Source organism: Anoplopoma fimbria, chromosome 4 (assembly GCF_027596085.1).
Source record: "Anoplopoma fimbria isolate UVic2021 breed Golden Eagle Sablefish chromosome 4, Afim_UVic_2022, whole genome shotgun sequence".
NCBI lineage: Eukaryota > Metazoa > Chordata > Actinopteri > Perciformes > Anoplopomatidae > Anoplopoma > Anoplopoma fimbria.
Window position 1 is genome coordinate 26913599 of NC_072452.1, and position 7500 is coordinate 26921098.

Sequence of the window (7500 nt, forward strand, 5' to 3'; positions counted from 1 at the left end):
ATCATGGGGGTCACTAACGAGATGGAGAAGGTGGAGAAGGTTTTAGACCAGACTGAGATGATCATGGGGGTCACTAACGAGATGGAGAAGGTGGAGAAGGTTTCAGACCAGACTGAGATGATCATGGGGGTCACTAACGAGATGAGGAAGGTGGAGAAGGTTTCAGACCAGACTGAGATGATCATGGGGGTCACTAACGAGATGGAGAAGGTGGAGAAGGTTTCAGACCAGACTGAGATGATCATGGGGGTCACTAACGAGATGGAGAAGGTGGAGAAGGTTTTAGACCAGACTGAGATGATCATGGGGGTCACTAACGAGATGAGGAAGGTGGAGAAGGTTTCAGACCAGACTGAGATGATCATGGGGGTCACTAACGAGGTGGAGAAGGTTTCAGACCAGACTGAGATGATCATGGGGGTCACTAACGAGATGGAGAAGGTTTCAGACCAGACTGAGATGATCATGGGGGTCACTAACGAGGTGGAGAAGGTGGAGAAGGTTTCAGACCAGACTGAGATGATCAGGTTTTTTTCCCTTGCTGACAAACTCCACCCACTTGGGAGGTGCCAGTAACGTCACCAAGTGCTCCTCTGTGTCAGCAATGTCCATATCTGGTGCTTTTGTCTTTTATCCACACGGAACAAAGGGCTCTGATTGGTCAGATATGCTGATGATGTCACTGTGTTTATCCGCAGTTCTCTCTGTCTCTTCTCTCTCTCTGTCTCTCTCTCTCTCTCTCTCTCTCTCTCTCTCTCTCTCTCTCTCTCTCTCTCTCTCTCTCTCTCTCTCTCTCTCTGGTCCAGCAGCGTATCATTCCTCTACTACAATAATGTCACAGCTTTTTTGAGAGGTAAAATTCAATTACAGCAAACCTCCATCTGCACACATACGTCTAAATACACACACACACTATACACACACAACACACACACACACACACACACACACACACACACACAACACACACACACACACACCTATACACACACAACTACACACACACACACATCACACAAACACGTCTACACACAAAGCACCGCTGAGTCATAACAGCCTGGGAGAAACATTTTTTGGTATGTGACTGCATTTAATAACACACACACACACACACACACACACACACACACACACACACACACACACACACACACACACACACACACACACACACACACACACACACACACACACACACACACACACACACACACACATTCGCTGACTCTGCTCTTCGTCGTCCTGTCAGCTAACGTTTCAGCTGTCAGAACACAAACTGCTAAAACTGCTTGTTTTTGGGGGACAGATCTGATTTCTTTAAAGTCAGATTTTGTCCGTTTGTCCGTCCTGAAAGAGAATCATGTCTCCACCTCTGCAGCTGAGTTCATGTGTTCATCTAGGAGGGATTTAGGAAGGAGGGAAGGAACTGAGGGAAGGAACTGAGGAAGGAGGGAAGGAAGGCAGCGGAGGTACTTTACTAAAGTATTTCCATTTTAGATTAATTAAAATAATAATAAAAAATAGAATAAACCAACAGATTAGGATGCATTATAATTTATGATAAAATAAGACTTAATTGATTCAAATATATATTAATAATTATAATCCAATAATATAACATTTATAAATTATTCTGTATAATAAGCACTTTTGGTACTTTGATACTTTTGTACTTTTACGGAACATTTATATTACAGGACTTTTACTTGTAATAGAGTATTTCCTACTTCAATTTCAGTAAAATATGAGAGTAATAAACATTACAAAAATACAAAATAAACATTATATTTATGTAGCACTCTTCAAGAAACTCAAAGCGATTTACGAAAAAGATAAAACAGAGATTACTTCTTCCACCACTGAAGGAAGGAAACAGGAGGTTTGAAGGGAAGAAGGGAAGGAAAGAGGAAGGAAGGAAGGAATTAAAGGACAAATGGAAGAAGAGAAGGACAGATAGAAACGTGAAACGAGTCCACATATGAACCGGAATGAACCAGAACATGATTCTTTCTTGTTTTTCCCCCCAACAGTTTATGAGAATGTAGGACACTCACTCCTCCCTATCTCCTCTTCCTCCTCCTCCTCTTCCTCCTCCTCTTCCTCCTCCTCGCTGTGCAGCCGTCAGCAGATTCCCGCTGCATGAACGAGACGGAGTCAGCTGAACCAGCGGCGCCTCATCCAGCAGCTTTTAATGAAGCAGCTTCAATCTCTCGTTAACGACAGACGATGAGGAGTGAAGAGGAAGAGGAAGAGGAAGAGGAAGAGGCGGCACCACCTGTCATCTACGCCTCCTCTCACGGCAGCAGCCTTCAGGAAATATGTTGATGTGTGAAAAACCTTCAGACAGCAGCTCATACAGCAGAAATCATTACTTTTAAATATATTCCAAAACTGGAAAAGTCATGAAATATAACGACAACATCGAGCATGTTACGCAAACCAGGCCGGTCTCATCCAGCAGTCGCAGCTAAACACACAATAATTAATGTGCTATCATTTTTAGATATCCCATAAAAATAAATGTGTATGTTATTAATGTAAAAAGGAAGAATATAGACCATAAAAACAAACACAGGACGGGAAGTGTGATCGGTCAAACAAGAGCTGATCTTTCCTCCATCAGACCGCTGTTTGTTTCTCATCCGAACAAAGAACGTTTATTTATTCATAACCTAACGTACGTACTTCTGTTGTTTATTTAACTCAAACTAACTAAACAACATCAGTATGATATCCTACGAAAAGTTACTCCTCACTAACACTGCTAGTAACATGGAAACTAAGATTCCATCTTCACAGGAAAAACTTAGTTAAGTTTAGACAACAAAACTACTTAGTTAGGTTAAGACAACTAAACTACTTAGTTAGACAACTAAACTACTTAGTTAGGTTAAGACAACTAAACTACTTAGTTAGGTTAAGACAACTAAACTACTTAGTTAGGTTAAGACAACTAAACTACTTAGTTAGGTTTAGACAACTAAACTACTTAGTTAGGTTAAGACAACTAAACTACTTAGTTAGGTTAAGACAACTAAACTACTTAGTTAGGTTAAGACAACTAAACTACTTAGTTAAGTTAAGACAACTAAACTACTTAGTTAGGTTAAGACAACTAAACTACTTAGTTAGGTTAAGACAACTAAACTACTTAGTTAGGGTGGGTGAGGAGGAAGCAGACAACCGGTTTCTCTGAAATCTGACCCTGAATCAGTTTTACAGCTTTTTTTTTCAAGCTCGACTTCTTTTCTTCACAGGAAGCTGAGCGACTGGAAACGGATCTATCACCCAACACACCTGGAGGGGATCGGCTTACACACACACACACACACACACACACACACACACACACACACACACACACACACACACACACACACACACACACACACACACACACACACACACACACACACACACACACAGAGTGCAGATCAATCGAATCCGTGAATTGTCTTTTTCATAGCTCAACGATTTTGTGATTATCTCCGATTTCAGAGAAGCTTCGTCAGAATCTAACGAGCACCTCGGTTTCCTGCTGACCGTTAGTGTTCATTCAGATTCAGCAGCACACACACACTCACACACACACACACACACACACACACACACACACACACACACACACACACACACACACACACACACACACACACACACACACACACACAGTGACTCCTTGACCTGTGATGAGTCATGGAGGAGCTGTGAGGTTTCAACACACAGATCCAGTCCGACAGCGTTCCTCCGTCGTCTCTTCTTCATGGGAACCGACTTCAGAAGAAGAAGACGAGGAATGTTTGTTTGATGTCTAAACATTCGTGGCGGTTTCCCTTAACTCTACAATCTTACTTAAGGTAAAGATATAATGAAGAATCTATAATATGTTATTTTTGGCAGATACCAGAGGAGGAAGAAGAACTCTGATCGTTTACTTTAACGTAGAAATACACAGTGTTAAAGTACTCTCATATGTATGTAAAAGTCCTGCATTCAAAAGAAGTTAGAGCACAAAAGTAGAAATACTTATTATGCAGAACGGCTCCTTTTAAAAGAAATGATGTAATTTATAAATAGTGATGCATTCATGTTGCAGCAGGTAGAGGTTTCAGTTAAATCAATAATAATACATCATAATCTATTTGTTTTTAGTATTTCGTATTCGTGTATTTGTAAATAAATGCAAGTACCTAAAAATGCTCTTAAGTATAGTACTTGGATAAATACTAGTATATAATGGTACTCAGTTACATTATAGTGCATACTTTAATGTTTCTGGATCTATATGAAATGTTTTTTCCAGGTTTTAATCTTCACATCTGATCAGAGAAACCTGGATTATATTTTTAATTTACTGAAAAATCTAATTGCTTCAGAAAAATGGAAACAATCAGATCTTCAAACCGAACACGGCCTGTTCAAACCCTCCCGTCCTCTCATTCATCAACAGGTGATTTAAAAGCTGCTTTTATATAAAAACTTTTAAGGATCCACACGTCTTGGATTCAGAGCAGCTGAGGCCGAGTTTGTCCGTTTGAGGAGAAACTGCTGCCTGAGGCGCTTTTTCATTTTCTGAGGAAACAAAAAGGAAAGGGCTGACAGCGCACCTTGTTTCCATAACAACAGACGATCACTCCGGCTCACCTGTTGCTCTCCTCAACGCGCTCTTGTGTATTTTTAAAAACAACCGTAAACGTCTGAAAGTCTTTTTATTTCACTTCTAAGAAACATCTTCCTTCACAGTGAGATGTGTCACATGTGTTCAGCTGGAGGATGCGTCTCTCTACGCTCCTCTGCTGTGTCTTCTTGTTTTACTGCGTTACGTTTGGTGATTAAACGACGTGTTGCTCTTATGAATTAAACGTATTAATGAGAATCACCACGTCTCCTCTCTGCAGACGGAGGAGGGTAAATATCTGCTGGTTGAGCAGCAGGAGGCCCCGTTTCCTTGAGTCGCATGAGGCCTCGTGGGAGAGCTTTCAAGTCGTAACCATGGTAACGTAACCCGTCACTCAACGCTCTGACGGGACTCGAACGCGTCGCAACAGCAGAACTCCCAGTCAGACCAGCTGAACTGGTTTGAGACCAGACAGCCGGTGTGTCACATAGACACACTCCTCTGTGTGTGTGTGTGTGTGTGTGTGTGTGTGTGTGTGTGTGTGTGTGTGTGTGTGTGTGTGTGTGTGTGTGTGTGTGTGTGTGTGTGTGTGTGTGTGTGGGGGGGGGTGCTCTCCAAATGAAGGATGAAGGATGTCCTTCTGCTTTTATTGCTCCAGTCAGTGTGTTTTTAAATATTCATTTCTTTCCACTGAAGCCGGCGTCGCATTAAAATTCCCTTTGCAACGCTAATGGCTATCAGCCCGGGGGGGGGGGGAGGAGGGGGAGAGAGAGAGAGAGAGAGAAGAGAGAGAGAGAGAGAGAGAGAGAGAGAGAGAGAGAGAGGAAGAGGAAAACAGGACAAGACAACCAGGGATTAAATACATTTGTTTTCTCTCGTACCAAATTAGTATTGACGGCAGATACCTCCCTACTGCACACACACACACTAACACATGCACACACACACACACACACACACACACACACACACATGGCAGAAAACCCAGCCATGTTGAAATTTAATTACTGAAGTGTGTGTGAGGTGATACTACACACACACACACACGCACACACTACACTACTAATACACACAGAAACTGACACACACACACAAGTGAAAGTGGCAGAGCAGGTTCTGCCCAGCTGCTCAGCTTGACAGTTGAAAGGACACCAACACACTATATATGTATATATATATATGTGTGTGTGTGTGTGTGTGTGTGTGTGTGTGTGTGTGTGTGTGTGTGTGTGTGTGTGTGTGTGTGTGTGTGTGTGTGTGTGTGCGTCAGTATAGCAGCTCGGCTGTCGGAGGAGAAACCAGCAGGAGAGAAAAACGACAAAGTGGTTTCATGTCGACCGCTCAGCATCCATCAGTATAGAGTAGAATACAATGGAATAGGAAGGACATGTATATACATACATACATATATATATAAGCGCTGTGGTTGACGCGGTAACGCCACCGAGGCCATCCAGACCATAATACGTCCACTTTAGGAGACACAGCTGATGAATGAAGCTGGAGGATCTGAGGATTCAAGTCTTTCTTAAAGATGTAAAGAAAGCAGCTCCCTGTTTAAAAAGCAGCTGCAGGAAGTTTACTTGGTTTGTTGAACTCGTTACCGTTACCTGCTCACAGAGTCCATCCAGACTGAACCATCAATATGTGCATTAAGTATTAATGCAGAGCTGCTTTATAGAGAGACAAAGCTCCATGCTGACGGAGAATCAATGGACTCCTCCATTTAACGGCCTATTAAAGGTGTTTTAACTGGAATACTTCTGTTTCTCTTCTTCTTCCTGCATGAATCTAAACTCTGAAAGCAGCAAAAAACAGGAAAAAATGAGAAAATGAGAGTCGGTGAGATTGAGTCGGCTTTGTGAGGCTGACGGACAGAAAGCAGGAAGAAGAGACGGACGTCTTAAAGTCTTAAGGACAAATCCAGCCTCCGTCCACCGTTTGGTTCGAACAGGAGTCGCCTGATCTCTGCTGAGGGAGACACCACAGGTAGGGGAGAGGGATCAACGAGGACATCACTTCCTGTTTGTTGGTGAGGCTTATTAGGAGATGATTATAAATAATCTTATACCTTTCTTATGGATATAAATCGTTTTTGTCAAATGTGAGGATTTTATACTTTTCCTTGATCGTGAAGTGAATATTTTGGCTTTTTGGAGTATCGTTTTGGACAAAAGACATTTAAAGAAATCACACCGGACTGGGAAAGATTTTTCACTATTTTCCTGACCAGGAAATAATACGCAGATCATTTTCAGCCCCGACTCCCCTGAAATGAAGGATAACTGTTCAGTTCTGTTTAGTTTCATCCACATGAATCTCATCCACAATTTTGCATGAAAATAAACAACAAACAACTCACTTTCAAACAGAAAATAAACCTTTTTTTTAACCACTTATTCCAAGAAATCCGAGCAGGAACTCCTGTAGAATATTTCATATGTTGAAATACCATTAAAATAAAGTTTATAATCTATAAACTAGACTTTCTTTTCTCCTGCAAACCTTCAAAACCACACTTTCTGTTATCCACTGCACGGATAAGAAACTGGAGAAAACAAAAAGCAAAATGCACAAAGACATAAAATCAATTCTGGTTTAGTTTCATAAAATCTTCTCACTTGAACTCTTAAGCAGCACTTTGACAAATTAAAAAATGGGACCTCTAAAGAGCGTAAACTCCACTGTTACACTTTTATTAAATTATATTAAATCCTATTTAGATGAAAGAAGTCATGGACTGAAGTCATGCATTGTTGATTTGTAATTATTGGATAGCCGCTAACGCTCGCTGGCGTCACGCAGAACTTCACATCCAACAGAAAGAATCATCTTTCTAGTGAAACGCCAACAAAATGTAATCAATAAAAATGTCTTTGTTA

The 7500-nt window shown here is 41.4% G+C and overlaps 1 protein-coding gene across 1 annotated transcript in view; it reads right to left on the bottom strand.

The window, feature by feature from the left end:
• The window catches only part of LOC129090604 (protocadherin-1-like), a 167651-nt gene that overhangs the window by 115688 nt on the left and 44463 nt on the right, over positions 1-7500 (bottom strand). The gene's annotated exons all lie outside the window — the stretch shown is intronic.